Consider the following 18,880-nt stretch of genomic DNA (forward strand, 5'->3'; position numbering starts at 1 on the left):
GAGCCCCTGCAATATAAAATATAAGAAAGTTGTACAGTATTTATCAAAGTATATCACGTGTTGTTGCACAACCTTTGAGCCCTGGTGGCGTCATTTGGCACCATATCAGTATGTTTGCAAAAAACTATAAAATAAAATCTTTTTTGAGTCATGCTTTTGAGAGCTTCTTCACACTAAATATGTCAAACAAAACATACCTGTCTAAAGGACAATAATCACGGCCCAAAGGTATCTATATTTAATTTTCTTCTTTATTCAGCATTCCCGGTAACCGAAAGGCTCGCAAAGGTGACTCCTATTGTTTCGCTGAGAGGTCAAATATGCACGTGCTTATAAAGAAACTTAAAATATATAAATGGGCAGAAAACAATTAAGAGTTACCGAAGAGAGAACTTCTACAGCGCGCGACCACTTAGTGACAAGTACGCACTCTGCGTGGACTCAAGAGACTCATGCTTGAGATAAAAACGCCAAGACCACTTCGGAAATAAGTGAAGCAAGAAATTGGAGCACTGCATGTGTAAGCACGTATCTTTTTCTTCATTTCAGCTGCTGTAAACCTTGGATGGCCTGAATTATTATAAGTTAAAGTAACATCCTAGATGAAATAGTAGTTCCAATTCATTTAGATTTCAGAGAGGGACAAATAAGGTTTAATATTCCCAAAGGAACGAAGAGCCGATGTCCGGGCCCCCTGGTAGGTTCATGACTCCTGGCCCGGCAGGTTGTAGTTGAATTGCAATTCTTTGAGCTCTGTCGAACACCTACTTGCCAAATATTCTCTTAATCAATAATACTAGAAGAATAATACTAGAATACTACAATAACCAGAAGTGGTGGTGCGCAGTATACATTTGCTCATATTACTTACCGTTAAGAAATTTAACCAGTAGGTGCAAGTCTTCCCTTTCTAGGAACTTAAGTATTTTGTGCTTCTTTTGGTGGTATACAAAATGTCTCTTTAGATAACGCCCAAGAAGTAGTACCTCAGGCCTAAAAAATGAAGTCACTTCAGCATAGGCTATAGAGGGTGAAGGAGAAAGCCTGTGCGCTCAAGACATCCATTAAATTACTTGACATTCTCATTCGAATGCGTTGTTACTTCTTATTACTTGTTTTATCCGACCAAATGTCGGGTTCGAGTACCCTAATTGACGCTACCTTAATTACTTGTGTCCTAACTAACCTATCCCTAATTAACACCAAAAGTCCTGAGGTTCAACTCCCACCAAAGGTCGAGGGATGCAACTCCCACCAAAGGTCGTGGGTTCCAATGCCTTAATTACCTCGATAATAATTAACTGTGCCCTAATTAACTTCGCTTTAAAGCCAAAGGAGGTGGGTAGGTTCGACTCCCACGTAAGTTTGAGGATTCGACTCCTACCGAAGATCTCGGTTGCGAGTGCGTGAATACACTCCATCTTAACACGGTGGCGACGTTGACTCCCACACCATGAAAATTGTTGCGTGAGCGTTGCTTGCTTACTCATAGAGGGCGATGACGACGATGACCCGCCCACCATCACAATTGTTGCATGAGCGTTTGCATATAGCTGAGACACAATGCCGGGTCGCTGTAGTAAGTAAATTACTACTCCGGTTCGTTATCGTGTACGATTTCACGTTGACGACACGGTTTTCGCTCAAGGACATTAAAGGTCGGTGAAATTTGAAACATATAAGATTTTTGCCTTATGAGATTCTGAGACCTTTATAGACTTATAAGGCTTTTGCCTTATAAGTCTCATCTCAATGGGCGCATCTCAATCTGAGTTGCATCGGGGACAGTGTGCGACGAGCCTTCGGAGATAGCGATGATGGTCGACGAGCTGGTGGCGAATGGGACTCGGGACGTCGAAATGACGATGAGGAGCTTTTCCAAGAGGAACGAGCGTCATTGTTTGGCTGTTGCGGTTCAAATAGAGGCTGGTAACGATGCTGGTAACGACGCTGGTTCTGTTCGGGTGATAATAACTGGCGAATGGCTGTCGCAAAAGAGAAGAGGCAGTCCGGTTGTAACCATGGCGAGCAACGTGCCCGATACGCCAGCAGGCAAAACCGATTAGCCCATGGTCTGCTGTTCGCCTTCGGTTGGATTTTGGTAGTGTGCAGAATACCGCTGACCAGTGGATGGACAAGGAACATTAGACAGCTGTGAAGCGGCCACGGCACACAAAGAAGGGAGTCCAGGATTAGTGAGTTCTTCGTAGCCTGCTGCCTGCACCAAATGTACTGTAGGCAAGTTGTTCGGCTCACTGGGGCGGAAAAAGGACAGCAGGTGCCAAGCCTTCAAGTTCTCGCTGGACTATCCGCGTGAGTTTGTCTGATGATGATGTTCACGGCATTCCTAGCCTGTCGTAACAAGAGGATGTCTCAGCCATGTTTGGCAGGCGTGTAAACAGCGTTGCAATGTGGCGGCTGTTGCCCTGCTCAAAACGTTGACACTCCTTTATGATGTCCTGTACTGTTTCACAATATTTGTACATGAGCAGGTCGAAAGCATCGTTAGCGATCTCATTCAGTGTATGCCCAAACTTGTCGGATTCAGCCATGTCGCTGTGGGCTTTACGGCACTGAGCCAGCACGTCCTGGATGCAAAAAACGTATGATTCTGTGGACGTTTGGACGCGGGTCTCTAGTTCTTTCTTAGCGGCGCTATGCGCCCGGTAGGAGGGCCGAACAAGTCGCTAGGCTCCTGCTTGCACATTTCCCAGTCGTTAAGCTCTTCCTTGTGGTTATCATACCACACTTTCGCCGTGCCTCGCAGGTGGAACATAAAGTTAGCCAGCATAATCGTTGGATCCCATTTGCTGTGGGAACTTAAAGGCTCATACGTGGTGATCCAGTCTTCCTGGTTGAGGTGGTCGGTGCCAGAGAACGCTCCCGGATCCCGCATCTGAGCCAGGACAACCGTCGGGGTTGTAGGCGTTGATGTCAGCCGCGCCATTTATTGTCCTGGTTCGACCGTCATGTTGTCCAGTACGATGTGACGGCCACTGCGGCCTCCACCAATTTGTTACGTTGCGCAAGTCACATATAAAATTGTATTTACAGTATTTATAAGAGAGGCAATGATACATAAACAAGATGGCTGTCGTGACCTATTCCACCACTACACTTCAAACCGTCTTCTTCTGACTGGCGCAGCACTTGGTTGCGTCGTAGCAATATATTGCAATTGAGCTACTTTGCATAAATTGAACGCTTTACTTTCAGGACATATATAAACATACACATACCAGGCAGCTCTGCCAATTTGCCAACGAGACTTCCCACTTCCAGGTAATTTTTTCCTAATGTACAGACATGGCCACAAACGTTCGCAATTTATTAAATGAACCAACCCCAGTGCGAAAAAAATAATAATGCCAGTAAACGCTACGTATATAGCCCAACCATGTGTTACTTCTTTATTAGGTCCTTTGTTACTTGAAAGCTCTCCCAAATAACAAAGGACCTAATAAAGAAACGGCACGACATATAAGTGGCAAACTCGAGATATCAGATAGGATTCGCTGAACTGTCAAAACTCATCAACACTAAGGACGTAAGGGATATTCGAAATTCTAACCTGGAAAAGATTGAGGAAGCAGTAAAATATGGACTCAGCATGAAATCTGTCAAAAGAAAACTTGGCATAGGACAAGGCAAGAAGTATGGACTGAAAGATAAGTAGGATAATATCATCAGCAATTTAGATGACGTAGTAAAAGCAGCGGAAGAATTCTATACTGACCTGTACAGTTCCCAGAGCAACCAAGCTACTTTCGTTCGAAGAAGTGTTGAACCAGATACAGAGGTCCCTTCTATAACTAGCGATGAAGTTAAAAGGGCCTTACAAGGCATGACCAGCGGAAAAGCTGCTGGAGAAGATGGAATAACATTCGGTTTAATCAAAGATGGATGAGATATCATGCTTGAAAACCTGCGGTTCTTTATACGCAATACCTCACGACTTCCACTCTACCAGAGAGCAGGAAGAACGCCAACATTGTACTAATCCATAAGAAGGGAGACGTTAAAGAATTGAAGAATTATAGGCCGATTAGCTTGCTTTCAGTAGTGTATACACAATTCACCAAGATAACTTCCAATAGAATGAGGGCAACACTTGACTTCAGCCAACCAAGAGAACAGGCTGGCTTCAGAAATGAATATTCTACTATGCATCATATCCATGTCATCAATCAGGTGATCGAGAAATCTGCGGAATACAATAAACCTCTCTATATTGCTTTCATAGACTATGAAAAGGCATTTGGTTCAGTAGCGATAACAGCAGTCATACATTCATTGCGTAATCAAGGAGTGCAGGAGGCATGCGTGAATATCTTGGAAAATATCTACAAGGATTCCACAGGTACCTTGGTCATCCACAAGAAAAGTAGAAAGTTACCTATCAAGAAAGGGGTCAGGCAAGGAGACACAATCTCTCCAATGCTATTCACTGCATGCTTAGAAGAAGTATTCCAGCTCTTAGACTTGGAAGGCTTAGGAGTGAGGATCAACGGCGAATATCTCAGCAACCTTCGGTTTGCAGATCACATTGTCCTGTTTAGTAACGATGGGGACAAATTGCAAGAAATGATGCAGGACCTTAAACGAGAATGTGTAAGAGTGGTGTTGAAGATGAATATGCAGAAGACCAAGATAATGTTAAATAGCCTGGAAAGGAAATACGAATTAAGGATCGACAGTCATCCTCTAGATTCTGTAAAGGAGTAATTTTATCTAGGTCACTTACTTACAGGGGACCCTGAACATGAGAAAAAATTTACAGAAGAATAAATTGGATTGAAGTGCATACGGCAGGCGTCGCCAAATCCTGACTGGGAGCTTACCACTGTCCTTAAAAAAAAAGTGTACAATCATTGCATTCTACCGGTGCTAAAATATGAGGCAGGAACTTGGAGGTTAACAAAGAAGCTCGAGAACAAGTTAAGGACCGCACAAAGCGATGAAACGAAAAATGTTAGGCCTAACGTTAAGAGACGGGAAGAGAGCGGTGTGGACCAGAGAAAAATGTGGATAGTCGATTTTCTAGTTAACATTAAGAGAAAAAGAAATGGGGCTGGGCAGACCATGTATTGCCTAGGATGGATAACCGATGGACCATTGGAGTTACAGAATGGATACCAAGGGAAGGGAAGCGCAGTCGAGGACGGCATAAAACTATGTGGAGTGATGAAGTTAGGAAATTTGCAGGTGCAAGTTGGAATCAGCTTGCGCAAGACAGCGGTAATTGGAGATCGCAGGGAGAGGCCTTCGTCCTGCAGTGGACATAAATATAGGCTGCTGCGGATGATGATAATATAGACGAAGTCACATTTGAATCTAAGCCATTACTGTGGACGCAGTGTAGGCTTAATTCACACTGATTTGGATTGAGACATGAGTGGACGAACAATGCGTGAGTTAAAGGTATAGTATGCGTTGCACAATTCTCGGTGTTCTTACGTCGCCGCTACCTCTCTACAGCCTAGTTAGTCAGTAAAACACATTAGGCGAAGAAAGGAGCCACTGTCATGGGCCATAGTACGCGTTCGTTAATAATACACGCTCACCCCTCGTCTCTGGTGAAAGTAGGAGCGCTAATAACTGTACTAGCAATCATTCAGAGCTGTTCCTAACGTTGCTGAGGCACAGAAAAAAAGTGAATTTTTTTGCCACCATCTTCCCCTCCACCCCCCTTCTGTTTCCCCATAAAATCTACATAATGTCGTGGTACCCAGGTTGGCAGGTACCATGTCCGTCGATATTTCTTTCATTATCGTCGACTATGGTTGACAGGCCACTTGCTATTGAATAACTTGACTGCGTGAAGCGTTAGCGGTAATGGCCTCTTCAGTATAGGCCTCACATAACGTTTGACAGCAACCACATTTTTGTTTGAGTAATAAATCACGATTTTCAGTCTTTTCCAGCCTTCATACCACCGAGTATTTGACAATCTAAGCAATGAATTTCAAGGAAGTCCTAATAATTGCATGGATTTGGTTCCCTGCTTTATCAACTGCATACGGAACAAAAAGAGGTAAGTTTTCGGTTCCGCGCATTATACGTCCTTTGGAATAAAGCATTGTGTTAACTTCAAGCGAGACAGAGAAGCAGTATGTTCAGCGCTAACCGGAGTTGTTTTTCACGATTAGGGACTATCTGTTGCCGTAAGAGGAATATCAGCCACATAAATTCATTAGCAGTGAAATGCAACTTTGCTTCACTTCGTCTTTGAAACGCGACCATACCGAAAATAAACGGGAGCTATGACGATGGTAATGAGCTAAAGACCTGTTCTACACATGTGTGAATATGTACGTGTAAGTAAAAAAAACACGTAAATTAATCCCTTGCTTTCCTGATAAGACATAAAATCCATGCACCATCTAATCTGAACTTTGTCATTGAAGATTTAGCTGCGCATCAAATTAAGCATATCTACCTTTATTGCGAAGCCTCTCTATATTTGAGCGGATCAGCAGCTTTTTACTGAATTTTGTTTGGAAGCAGGAGCGCCAAACATGGTTTCAGTATAATTGCAGTAACGACCACGCGCAAACAAGGAAGTAGACCTGATTTTTAAGGCGACGCTGTATATTATGCCTAGGCGAAATCGTATATGGCTATGCGAAATTGCCTTTCTACAGAAATTGTCATCATCAGCATTGGCTCGAGCGTCGTCGTCTTTCCGCAGCGGGCTGGTTGGCGCCCCTCGGGTTGCGCTCGTGCTCGGCACGCGCTCGTGCCACTGCTCCCGCGTTCGTCGTCGTCGTCTTCTTCCACAGCTGGCTGCGTTGCCGCTCATCATTCCAGCGTAGAATTTCACTTCTCTTCCGTCGTCGTAATGAGGAGGCCGCGTTTACGAGGGGTATGATCTCTTGCTTAAGGGGGTATGTGCTATTCATTGTCTTACGTAACGGACAGATTTACTTTTGAAGCAATTTAATTTCAAAGAATCACAAGCGGTAATCGCGGGCGAATGCTGCTAACCACGCTGCCGAGCAAACTCGAGACGTCGAACGCAATTGACAGCGGCGAAATGCGGGCATGCCGTCAGTGACGTCGTTCTCTCTGTCGCAGCCGTACGTGTGTGTGACCTCATAATTAGGAAATACTTTAATGAACCCTTAGGATTAACCCAATAATAAACACGGGGGCGGAACGTTTCAGCTTCGCTGGTTAGCCACCTTCACGGAGTCGATGGACCGACGAATTTTTCTTTATACTGGTTATTCATCGCGAAGTTCTGTGGCGCAAAATCATCTTCTACACGCACAAAAAAGAAAAAAAAAACACATTGGCGTAGGTGATTATTTTTATGCGCAGCAGTTCTTGTATTTGAGCACAGTAATAATATGGGCTATGACATTGATACCAAAATCACTGATGCGCTTTCGGTATAGGAATACGGCGTTCGCGCAAGGCGCTGCGGTGAACCAGTTTTGTCTCGTGGACCTTTACTATATATATTTCTTTATTTACAGAAACGTTTCTAGTCTGCAACTCGTCAACCTGTATTGAAAGAGGTAACGTACCTTTCCATTTTGTGTAATAATTTATTCTGTTGCAACTTACTATATTGACTGGTAAACTTGGAAGCATAGAAACGTCTCAATGTTCTACGTGACACAGAGGAAGAAGCGAGTTCTTTGTTTATTAATGCTGCTGCTTATTGCCACGAACAGGTTTATCTGTGGCTGAAGCATGCACCAATAAAGATTCTTTTCCTGAAAGTAGAGATTCTCTTATGATACATTCAACACTTCGCATTCATGACCGATAAAGCGCTCTCGGGAATCGCATAGCATTCGTCGGGTGAATTTCAAACTATTCTGGTCGGGTCAAACTATTCAAACTATTCTGGCGCAAGAGCCTTATCCATTGAAAACACCCCGCGCCTGCTCAGAGTTCGTATGCGCGTTCACGTTTGTCTTGCGAGTCCAATGAAGATGGCTATATCTTTCCAATTCCACACTTAGTCACACTAGACTAAGTGTGAGGTTTCGCTTAATAATTATTTAATCGTGCACCAAAGATTTGCTGCAAACACGAAGAAAGCAAAATACATGTGCTTTTTCGCATGCTATACTGGCCAGCAGGCACCGAGAATTGGGCTGACGTAAAATACAGCAATGAACTTTTTATGTATTGCAAAGATATGAACTCAAATTTCCTTTTGTTAGATTTGTTTCTTTATATCGCAGTAAAAGCTAAGGTAAAAATAATTTCTGTAAATAGTTTGCCAATCGTGAAGACTTGCGCAACATATTAGTGGACCTACTGACTAGATATACCACTACCAAACGTAGCAAATGCTTTCGATCACTGCCAGAGCAGGCTGGTTGGCCTTTCGTCGTTTCGCCGAGTTCATTAGGGGTTACCTCTTACTCTTGAAGGAGACCCTTAAGACGCTTGCTCTTCACAGAAGAGGAAAGAAGGGGCACTAGATTTGAAAAGCTTGATCCTCCAACCTCGGTAATCTGGATTATCGGGAATGATCAGACTAAGAGGTTTGAGGATGGCCACATGAGTGTTGATTGCTCATGTGGGGAATCCTTGCCGAATGGTGCTTCTGTTTCTCTCTCCTCGACTAATGCATAGAACATTGTGGGAAATGAATGATCTATCCAAGGCGCCGTATTCCTGTTTAGGTTATTGGAATATTAGCACGAAAGAGTTCAACCAATTTGCGTCATGTTTTCATAGAAATGCTTAGTAACACGTGGTGAAAATGCATCGTTTTTGCAAGTTGTTTAGGGGAGTTGACAAACATGACTGTGGCACAACACCATCTACGTCGCAAGACTAGCGGTGTACGGATATCAAAACTGTTGGATGCTAATTGAATATTCCGTGCTTGTTAATTTGCAGTCGAACGGAGAATTAACTGTGAGAGGTTGTCGAATAAATCAGTTTGAATGTATAAGGTTGTCGAATATATATGGTACAGCACTTATTGGAGTCTCGAAGGAGAGAGAACGACGGAATTGGGGACTGTTAACGATAATTTCGCCGCAAGGAAGCTGGAAATATTGCAGAAGAGCACGCTTTCTTTAGTGACCGCAGCTGCCAGGTAGCATATGCTCAATAATTTTGAGCTATTGATAACATTTCCTCACACTGAGGTAGCTCATACACAAATTTCTTATGGGTAATATTTCGCCAGTCACCAAATAAAACACTTAGAGCAATAGGCGCCGTTCTAGTACCAAGCTTATCTCTTTATTCAAAAAGAACAATAAATGCGTATCTCGTGATATGCTGTTCGCTCATTTCATTGCTGTTGTTTTTCTAATTCTGAGAAGTTGCTTCTAATATTCCTCGCCCCTTAGTTGACTTCACATCTAGTTGCATGTATCAATGCATAAAAGTCACATTTTTTCGCCAACTGGACCGAACTTAATCAATATCTTCCACGTTGTATTGGAAACGAGAAAATAATCCATATTCGATTCAATATTCGTTGGTTCTTTTTCTCAGGTGTTCGTGTCCTCTTATATTTGAAAGTTTCTCAATTGAAACTCGCTGGACATATTTTGGCGTCAGAATATTTCGTCACATATTCGATCTGAACTTGACCTTCCTCGTTTTTACCAACACAAGCCATCTAAATTGTTCTTCGAAAACTGTCACCGCGGTCAGCTATGTAAACGTTCGCGAACATATCATCTGAGAGGGCGGACATGGATGTTTGCGTGTTTCTGTGGTGCAATAGATAACTAATTTAACAGATGAATATAAATAATATTTTCAGAATTCACATGATGTCCCTTTATAAGTCTATTGTTGAATAAACACCACTCCGAGCAAACTACAATTCGCTCTCTTACTTTAAACTCACGTCATCATACAGGTGTCCATTCCGGTCTGGTAATTATGTTGTGTTCGTTTTGCTTTCATTTGCTTTCATTTCATTTATTGCCTATTTGGTTGCTATATAAGCACTGGATTTCTGGTGAACGACTTGCTTAGTATTAAAAGAACACAACGAGGGATAGGCCAAGACCAGTTCCACGTGTTCATAACGATGATTAGGATTAACATACATTGGCGCATGCCCAATGCGTGGGTGGTAATGTCGCGGGACCAAATCTCCCACAATATGAGATTGACCAAGAATATTCCCGTATATATTGTGGCAACGTGAGCTATCTCTTTGAGATGATCATCGCGTGTTGATGCTTATAAGTTCCATACTAGGTAATATACCCACAATGAAACATCAGCCAAGAAGCTTGTTCACGTGTTCATTATCATGCTGAATTCCATACTATACACACCTACATCATACACCTACAAAGGCGATCCGCCAAAGAGCATGTCCGTTTCTTGATGATGGCTACGATTTCTATGCTACGGAAAACCCATGGATCGGACACGAAGCGTATCCGTATTTTGATGATGATGATTGTGATAATATCCTTACTATTGCACGTACCCACTAAGTGGCATCCACTAAGAAGCGGTCGGAGAATTTAAACTAAACAAGAAGATATGAAGAAATGTATAGCACATAAAGTTCGTCACATTGCCTAGCGCGGCTGAGCGAGAGCACATGCAGGTGCCAGTTTCGTATGCGCAAAAACGAAGGATCAAAATGGACATGTCGAAAACATTTTATTACCATCATCATCATCAGCCTACATTTATGTCCACTGTAGGATGCGATCTCCAATTACCCCTGTCTTGTGCTAGCTGATTCCAACTTGCGCCTGCAAATTTCCAAACTTCATCACCACACCTATAGCTTTCTGCCATCCTCTACTGCGCTTCTCTTCTCTTGGTATCCATTCTGTAACTCTAATGGTCCATCGGTTATCCATTCTGCGCATTATATGACCTGCGCAGCTCCACTTTGTTCTCTTAATGTCAATTAGAATATGGGCTATCCCCGTTTTCTCTCTGATCCACACCACTCTCTTCCCGTAACTTAACGTTAGGCCTAACATGTTTCGTTCCATCGCTCTTTGTGCTGTCCTTAACTTGTTCTCGAGCTTCTTTGTTAACCTCCAAGTTCCTGCCCCATATGTTAGCAGCGGTAGAATGCAATGAATGTACACTTTTCTGTTGTCAGGATTTGGCGACGCGTATGCACTTCAACCCAATTTATTCTTCTGAAAATTTCCTTCTCACGATCAGTGTCCCCTGTGAGTCAGTGGCATAGATAAAAGTACTCCTTTGCAGACTCTAGAGGCTGACTGGCAATCCTGAATTCTTGTTCCCTTGCCAGGCTATTTACCATTATATTTGTATTCTGTGTACTAATCTTCAACCCCATTCTTGCACTTTCTCGGTTAAGATCATCAATAATTTGTTGTAATTCGACCCCATTGTTGCTGAATAGGACAATGTCAACTGCAAACCGAACGTTGCTGATATATTCACCGTTGATTCTCACTCCTAAGTCTTCCAAGTCTAAGAGCTTGAATACTTCTAAGCATGCAGTGAATAGCATTGGAGAGATTGTGTCTCCTTGCCTGACCCCTTTCTTGATAGGCATCTGTCTACTTTTCTTGTGGAGAACCAATGTAGCTGTGTAATCTTTGTAGATATTTGCCAAGATATTCACGTATGCCTCCTGTACTCATTGATTACGCAGTGCATCTATGACTGCTGGTATCGCTACTGAATCAAATGCCTTTTCATAGTCTATGAAAGCAAAATAGAGAGGTTGGTTGTATTCCGCAGATTTCTCGATTACCTCATTGATGACATGATTATGATCCATCGTAGAATATTCATTTCTGAAGCCAGCCTGTTCTCATGATTGATTGAAGTCAAGTCTTGTCCTGATTCTGTATGAAATTGGTGAATATTGAATAGAGCACTGAAAGCAAGCTGGGCCTACAATTTGTCAGTTCTCTAATGTCTCCCTTCTTATGGATTAGTATAATTTTGGATTCTTCCAGTTCTCTCGTGCATTGACCAAGTCTAGATAATACCTAAACACCTAAATTTCCTAAAGACCTTGGGTCATGCGAATGTGCGCTTTGTCAATCAAGCTTGCGAGCTTTTAGTCCTGTCTCCATCTCTATTTCCGAGAAAATAAAAGGCTGATTGGAAAATTGATTGAAGTTTCACGCTATTTTTACGTTTGATTGAGATATGTGTAGACCATGTGACTATTAACCCAGGGCAAAGATATATTCGTCACCCCAGGGCCTTAACGAAGATATTCGCCTCCAAGGACATATAAATTAGAAGAAGAAGCAACGAAACTGAACCCACGTTTTATTTCTCGCAGGCGGCATGCCCATTTTGAGTGATAGATGTACTATTAAAATCTAATATTATATATAATAATTCAAAAAAGAATCAGCACGAGCAACTTCTATACATACGTGTCTTGCAAAACGTTTTCTAAGCACATATAGACGTTTTGCAGATGCCCAATATTGATACATACGTCTTCATTATGTGCCCCAAAACAGCTAGGATTACAACAATGTAGACATACAACACTTTGAAAATGCGTGTCTTGCCCACCCCTCAAAGTTGTTGTAGACGTGGGCAAGAAGACGTTTAGTGGACGCCTTGAATGGTTGTAGTTGTACTTTATTTTGTCTGGTCCAGACGTCTATAAGATGTTTTATGTTCATTAGGCGAGCGAGGTTTGTCATTCCGTCTAGAACGTTATCTAAGAATTTTTATAATGCGTTTAGTAGATATATGAAATAATATTCTTGCCTTACAGCCAAACTATTAAATGAATCGCTTAACACCACCATTGATCCTTGCACGGACTTCTATTCATACGTTTGCGGCCCTTGGGAGAGCACTCATCCTCTTCCAAGTGATAGGGACAGCTATGATGTTTATCAGGAGATTGGTAAAGATATACCGCAAAAGCTAAGCTGTAAGTAGGTCTTCTTTTTTGAGCTCATGCCAGTAGTCATTGAACACTTGAATCATGTTTAAAACGCGTTATAATTTACCTGAGGGACTTATGGAATCACTTGGTATGGGTTCTAGAAATAAAGCAAGTCCTTGCTTGTTTGTGTCAAACAATGAAGCATGAGAATACCATTAAATAAAGGTTCAAGGTTGATAAACGAAATCGGTAGAACCTTTTCAGTTTGCGAACACAAAATATAGATGTGAATTCTTGCAATACATCTTAGGCATTTTCGTTTTAGTACAGTTAAAAAATGTGTGTATTGAGATTACAAATTTAGAAATACAAATAGTATGATTGCTACTTTACAATCATAATTAAAATCAGGCATCTTGTGGCGAACGTGATAATGTTCAGCTGGAGGAAGTGGCTTCTTACCTTTGCTTTCTGACGCTTTTTCAGTTTCATTTGCAGCACGTTGAAATTTACAGCAGTGTAATGCTTCGCCTGCCTTCCGCAGGGCGAGTGCATGCTTTATTTAACTCAGCAAGCTTTATTTAAAGCAGATATGCGTAGATTAGGATGCCCTCTTGAGCTTAATGTTTAAACTGCTCGTTAAAAACAATCAGCAGCCCCTTTCCAGTCGAGGAAATCGGGGTAAGCGAAACTTGTCATGTGTTTCTTAGTGTTCCTCAGAACAGATTGCACTGACGAGTACCACGTTGTGCTCGAACCACAACCGGTCATGCGCACTGCAGCTGGCTTCGAAATTGCGGTTGAGAAACTCGCGTTGAAACCTCGCCCTCGCAGCGGGGAAATTGGCGCTAGCGTGGCCGATGCGTGCACCACCGTTGTCGGGTTCCTGGAGGACAAAACAACGCTGACGTTACGCCTCAGCTTCGGCAGCCCTCACACTAGAATCGGTACGTCGACGATCAGCCCTTTTCCGAGCGAGTTCGTGGCGCCGTTCCTCAAACGCAGCCTGCTCGCCAGCGGAACGCACCACGCGTGGCCTCCCCATCCGGACGCCTGAAAATGATCTGAGGCGACGGAAGCCCGGCAGAGCGCGCGTGCCAACTCCCTTTCCTTTCCTTTCTTTCCCCGCGAGACACCAAACAACCCTGATTGGTCGCGCGGTCACGTGATCGGGCGCCAGCGCAGCTTTCCCCGCACCTGCTCTTTCTTTCTCCTTTTATTCTTCCCTTTCTTTCGTTCCTTCTTTCTTTCTTGTCTCTGGCTCATACCTGCATATCCCTGCCTCATACTCACATAATCATTGCGGGTATGCGCCACACGTGAGTTCTTTCGTGACTACAACGCCACCGAAACTTGTAAGCCAATACAAGCTTCGCTTGCAAAAGAAAAACACTTATATTTTCAAATATTCACATGTAAGGCGAGTAGCACAGGCATAACAGCAGCCAAGATTGCGAGGAGCCGCCTCTACTTCCTCTCCATCTGTACCGGCTGTTTGGTGCAGTATTCTTCTTTCTCGCGACATTGCCCCTCGGGCTAAAACAGTCGCACCATCCAGGTATGTCCGAGTCCAGCATCAGCGGACAGGTTATACGGCTGTAGCCGAGCAACGTTAACTAAACCAGTTTGCACGGGCGCAGATGGCACCATTGACTATGCCGGTGCAATCTCATACGTCACGTCGGTAACTTGGCGCCGAAGGTGATAAGGAACTTTTCAGCGTGGTAGAAGCTTTCGCTGAAAGACCAACTGTTCGAATTGCCTACCAGAGGAGCACTAAGGATCCAGGAAAGTAATTGGCATCCTTATGGCGGCAATCGTAACGGAATTTCTATGACGCTGTGTGAGATCGTGGTGCGGTCCACGCTCGATTTGACGCGCAACGTTTACCCTGGCTATGGCATCTTGCGCGTATTCCGATGGTTGTTGTGGAGCGGCTGGTAGAAACGTATCCATTTGTAGTCTCGGTTCACAGCCAAATACAAGATAAAACGGTGAACAACCTATAGTATCGTGACTTGACAAATTATAGGCGAATTTAACAAAGGGTAATACAGATGAACCCGGATATATGCAGCCCACATATAACTAATTAATGTGTATAACGAATAGCAGTAAAATCCACTTGAAATGTTTCTGTGAACTTTTTATTTTATATATCGAAATACTTATACATCGAACTTTTTTGTGATCCCCTTCAGCTTCGATATATCTGGGTTCGACTCTATAGTATCTCAGTTGCGGGGGTGGATGGAGACGTACATGGTGAGCATGTCGGTTATGATGCAATTCAGTCGTTCGGTGAGGCCGTTTGTCAGAGTGTGATAAGCGGTGGTCACCTTGCGTTTCGTGGAACATGAGCGAAAGAGGGTCATCGATGACGCAGGACCAGAATTTAGGACTGCGATCGGTGCGCAGCTGACAAGGAGCTCTGTGATGGAGGATCACATACCATAGTCTGTCGCGATGGCGACATATTTGTTCCCTGATGCTGATGTAGGGAAGAGTCCGAGCAGATGGAGGCCGACGTGTAAGGACGGCTCTACTGTGACATCAGTAGGCTGAAGAAGCCGGTAGGAAGCGTCGGTGGACACTTGCGTTCTTGGCACAGTTCTCAGCAGCCAACATATTTCTGTACGCAGCCATGCAGGCCGCACGCGATCATAAGTGCACGTAACACCAAGATTGTATGCTGTGGGTTTGTCATGAAACTGCTGCAGGACAGTAGAACGCATCTGGGAGGGCACCATAAGACTCAAGTGCTAAGGGCCTTCGCTGCCTACACTGTGGCGGTATAAAGTTCCACTATGTAAGGCAAACATACGGAGGGGCTCGTCACCGGCCCCGGAGCTGAGACAGTTGGTGATAGGACGTAAAACCGAATCACGCCGCTGTTCATCGCCGAAATGAAGAAGCTGAGAGATTAAAGAACACAGACATGGGTGTCAGGGCTGTTCCTGTCGGGTGGATCAACGGGATACCGGGACAGGCAGCCCGCGTCCTGATTTAATTGGCCAGACTTGTGATCGACGGAAAACAGCACTCTTGGAAGCACAAAGCCCAGCGACCAAGGCGGCCTGTAGGATCTTTTAGCGAGGAAAGCCAGCAGGGCGCATGGTGGTCAGTCACTACCGCGAATGGACGGCTAAAAAGGTACGGCCTAAATTTGGAAATGGCACAAAGAAGGGCAAGGCATTCATGCTCGGTAATAGAGTAATTGCGCTCTGGGACAGAGAGCAGGCGATTGGCGTACTCTGTGACGCAGTCACGACCATGCTGGCGCTGAGGAAGGACGGCTCCGATTCCGTATCTACTGGCATCTGTCCGAACTTCCGTTGGACCAGTTGGCCCGAAGCGCGCCAAAAAAAGAAGACGTGAGAAGGCGGATAAGCGCAAAAAAATGCACGAGTTTCTATACGGCCTCATAAGAAAGGCGTGTCTTTCTTGAGAAGTTCAGTGAGTGGACGGGCGATGTCAAATAAATTTTTGACAAAGCGATGGAAGTAAGGACATAAGCCAATGAAGAAGCGAAAGGCTTTGGTTAATTCTTCATGGCGCGAATTCTTTCGGGGTCAGGTCGTATTCCTACACCATTAACAAGGTACCCGAGCGCTATGATTCTGCGGCGGCCTAAGTGGCACTTGCATGAGTTGAGCTGAAGACCAGCCCTGCGGAACACCTGGAGAATCGCTGACAGGCGATGAATATGGCTAGAAAATGCCGTTGAAAAAACAATAACGTCATCTCGGTAACAAAAGCATATCAACCATTTGAAGCCTGGAAAGAGCTTATCCATCGTGCGCTCAAATGTCGCTGGCGCATTGCATAGACCGGAGGGCATAAATTTTAATTGATATCACCCGGAAGATGTTAAAAATGCGATCTTATAGCGATTCATAGGATCCACGGCAACGTGCCAATAGCGACACTGCAGGCCGTTGGACGAAAAATATCTCGCTCCATTGAGGCTGTCGAGGGCATCATCAATGCGTGGTAACTGATATATGTCCTTGCTAGTAACCTTGTTCCTGTGTCTATAATCACCACAGAAACGGCTGGCGCCAACGTTTTCCTTGACAAGCAGAACTGGAGATGTACGAAGGTTCTGTCTTCTTCCGCCATCTTGTTGACTTCTCTTTGTATTATCGCCCGTTCAGCAGCAGAAATGCGATAAGGTCGTCTATGAATAGGGTTTGCGTCGCCGGTGTCGATTCGATGTGTAACAACGGTTGTCAGGCCAGGTGAGCGGTTGTCGAAATCAAAAACATCCCAGGACGACACTAATCCACGGCAAAGCTAATCACCGTGCGCAGGTGAACGGTACATCCGCCGTGGTTGCTTACTGTCTATGGTGTTAGGCTGCTAAGCACGAGGTCACGGGATCGAATCCCGGCCACGGCGGCCACATTTCGATGGGAGCGAAATGCAAAAATACCCGTGTACTTATATTTTGGTGCACGTTAAAGAACCCCAGGTGGTCTAAATTTTCCGGAGTTCCCCACTACGGCGTGCCTCATAAGCAGATGGTGGTTTTGGCACATAAAACCCCACAATTTAATTTAATTTAAAGGTGAAAGGTCCGGGGCTACCTTTTTTTTTTATTTCGCTTGTGAGCAAGCTGATGGATCTTGCTGCCAAGTGAGACTGTAAGAGGCTTCAGATGTTAATGTGGAGATCTCACAGTCATTTAGGAGTGACAACGCTACAAGCGCAATTCCGGTAGGTAGAACATGGGCAGATAAAGCAAAGTTGAGCACACAGAAATAAGCTTCATTGTTGACAATGTCGACCACCCTATGTGGTAAGGTAATATTCTGTACCAAGACAACGTCAATAATAGGGGATGCAAGGTAATCTTCGTCCGTTAAAGTTGAAAATACGTAGGAGTTTTCACACAGGTTTTTCAGCCTAGGTTTATCAGTAATAAATCTTAATTTTACTGCTGGCGGTGGTTTTACGTCTATTATGCCTGGAAGTATTTGCTTCAGTGGTTACAAAAGCATTGTTAGACAAGGCCACATTGATGAACAGGTCGTGTATACTGAAAACACTAACAGACTTTTGCTTACAGATATTCTTGGAAACAGAACCCTGAATGAGTGTAACCAAACCATAATTGACAAGGTGACAATCATGTATAACGCGTGTTTAGGTAAGTTGAGTTATCATGTGAAGGCCGAGCTCATGAATGCCTAATTATGTTGTTTTGCATCATCCAACTGAAATAATAAATTGCCTTAAGACGGCACTCCCAATATACAGGGCTGGCTGCATCGCACCACACTGCACTGAGGTCAATGGTGTTAATTCGCAATAACTTTATTAACCACTTCATTACTGTGCAACAATATGTTAGCTAGATTTCCGAACTTGGTACAAGCGTACAAAATCACTGCTGCAGTCTTACTGACCGATACACTTGTAAAAGAACTTTCCCAGAACAAACTGCATAATGTATATATCGAACTCGAAGCGTTCACTGCTACCGTGATCGCTTGCGTTTAGCGTACCCAACGTTCAGCATTTTTTTTGCGGGGGCGGGGGGGGGGGGAGGAGGGGGCGGCTACGACGGGTTCATGTACTTGCGCAGTCCTTCTTTTACAGCGAAGCTGTATGCCTGTCGTTGGTCGGAAAATTTCGTGGCGTAAACACAAAACTCCAGGTTCACAATTGAAAGCAAACGGCAAATCTTTCATTGCAATCAGGCATACAGCATATATGCTGTATGCCTGATTGCAAAAAAAAGATATGCCGTTTGCTTCCAATGGTTAATGCCTATCGTTGGTCGGAAAATTTCGTGGCGTAAACACAAAACTCCAGGTTCACAATTGAAAGCAAACGGCAAATATTTCATTGCAATCAGGCATACAGCATATATGCTGTATGCCTGATTGCAAAAAAAAGATATGCCGTTTGCTTCCAATGGGTAACCTGGAGCATAAATTCTAATTGGCAATTAAAAAAGTTGTCGCAGTTTCGCCTGAAAGGCGAAGCATCAATTGCGATAGCAAACTTGTAGAGAGCTATACGGAGTAATGATGTTAGCTTTATAAGCTGTATAAGCTTGGACAT

The 18,880-nt window shown here is 43.8% G+C and overlaps 1 long non-coding RNA gene across 1 annotated transcript; it reads left to right on the forward strand.

Annotated features, from left to right (window-relative positions):
• The first annotated feature begins 364 nt into the window (after positions 1-364).
• Positions 365-18,142, forward strand: LOC119434010 (uncharacterized). The gene is made up of 5 exons (XR_005188506.2): positions 365-520; positions 5,915-6,034; positions 7,482-7,523; positions 12,692-12,853; positions 17,880-18,142. It is a non-coding gene; the product is annotated as an uncharacterized LOC119434010 (long non-coding RNA).
• Positions 18,143-18,880: the final 738 nt, after the last annotated feature.

This window comes from Dermacentor silvarum, chromosome 11 (genome assembly GCF_013339745.2).
Source record: "Dermacentor silvarum isolate Dsil-2018 chromosome 11, BIME_Dsil_1.4, whole genome shotgun sequence".
Lineage (NCBI taxonomy): Eukaryota > Metazoa > Arthropoda > Arachnida > Ixodida > Ixodidae > Dermacentor > Dermacentor silvarum.